Below are 2,099 nucleotides of genomic sequence, written 5' to 3' on the forward strand. Positions count from 1 at the left end.
CTTCGTGGCAAATAGATGGAGGAAAAGTGGAAACAGTGATAGATTTTATTTTGGGTGGGCTCCAAAATCACTGAGGATGGTGACTGCACTCATGAAATTAAAAGAAGCTTGCTCCTTGGAAGAAAAGCTATGACAAACCTAGAAAACGTATTAAAAAGCAGAGACGTCACTTTACCAGAAAAGATCTGTATAGTCGAAGCTATGGTCTTTCCAGTAGTCATATATGGATGTGGGAGTCAGACCATAAAAAAGGCTGAGCACCGAAGAATTGATGCTTTCGAACTTTGGTGCTAGGGAAGACTCTTGAGAGTCCCTTGGACTGTCAGGAGATCAAACCAGTCCATCCTAAAGTAAATCAACCATGAATACTCATTAGAAGGACTGATGCTAAAGCTGAAGCTCCAACACTTTGGCCACCTGATTGCGAATAGCCAACTCACTGGAAAAGACCCTAATGCTGTGAAAGATTGAAGACAGAAGGAGAAGAGGGTGACAGAGGATGAGATCGTTGGATGGAATCACGAATCCAATGGACATGAACTTGGACAAACTCCTGGAGATGGTGAGGGACAGGGAGGCGTGGCATGCTGCAGTCCATGGAATTGCAAAGAGTTGGACACAACTTGACTGAACAACAACAACAAGAGATTTGACAAGATCACCACCATGATGACCTCAACCTCATTATTACCAACAATAGCATTTTAAGCACACAATGAACTTTTAGGAGAACCCTCTCATGTTTATACGGTCATTCAGATCTCTGGTTATACTTGGTAACCAATAGCTCAAGGCAAGCATATGTAATAGATGAGTAGAGTGAGAATTCCTTGGACAGAGGATTCTGGCGGGCTGTGGACCATGGGGTTGCAAAGAACTGGACGTGACGGAGTGACTAACACTTTCACACTTTCACTTTCAGAGTGAGATGAAAACAGCAAAGTGACACACCATGCCCAGAACCACCAGTAGGAGTAGAGGAGTAGAGGAGGTCAGAATTCAGTTTGCCTGATTATAATACAGTTTTTTCTCCCACACCAACTTATTATAAAATTTCCTCCATTTCAGAGATGAAGGGATATATACTCCTTAAAGGGATGTATGCATGCCACATAAAGGACAAGTCTTAAAACATTGGGACTCTGGGGACAAATTTTTTATTGTGGCTTCCCCCAAGAATGATTTCAGTCTGGCCTTAATTAAAAACCAAAATTAAAGACTTAACTTCACCAGAGTCACAAAGTGTCCAAAGACAAGTAACTCATTTCTTCTTTATATTATTTGTAGCAAACCAGCCCTTTGCCTCAGGCAAATGGAAAAGAGGAGTCTATATTAGTTGAAGTCGGTCCTCTCAACCAACATGGCCTTCCCATGGTGGAATCTAGACCATGCAAAGTTCTTGGGGAATTTGCTCTTCATTTAATCATACATTTACATACATCTACACTTTTATTCAGGTTAAAGTCTGACTTAACAGTGCTCATGCTCATTAAGGTAGTATAAACAATCAGTGAATCAGCTAAGCCAGACCCACTTTCATCTTCAATTACCTTGGCAAAAGCAAGACAAGTCATTTTTGGTGAGTAATTTGGGTAGTTGTTGTTAAATAGTCCTGGACAATTTTTTAACACTTTTATATTCCAAAATATCTTTGTTTGAAGAAAAGCCACTCTAAATATCACTATGGACAATTACACTGTGCTTGCTAGTTATCTCTAAGAACATGATAATGGACAAGGCCCTTTGTTCACATAGCAATGTTCTCTAACAAAGGTTTTGAAATACAGAAAATCTGAAGGCCAGTAAGCAAACACCTGCATTTAGCACATGTGCAGGTGAATGGGCCTTGATCATCTCCAGGTGGCATAAATAACAAAAATTAGCCAAGAGAAGATGAGCGACCAGTGGGCAGATAATAATGGATAAGAAGGAGAGAGGAGTTTGTGAAGTAAAAAGAGGATTGCTTTCGGAGAAAGAAAAAATAGTTTTCTCATGATCTGGAAGGAAGAAAAATGAAGGTAGCGGGTAGGGTAGAGGGAGTAATGCTTTACAAGAACAGCAAAAGAGAACTAAATCATAATGAAAGTACCAGTAAGAAT

The sequence above is a fragment of the Bison bison genome, unplaced genomic scaffold (genome assembly GCF_000754665.1).
Source record: "Bison bison bison isolate TAMUID 2011002044 unplaced genomic scaffold, Bison_UMD1.0 scf7180017864163, whole genome shotgun sequence".
Lineage (NCBI taxonomy): Eukaryota > Metazoa > Chordata > Mammalia > Artiodactyla > Bovidae > Bison > Bison bison.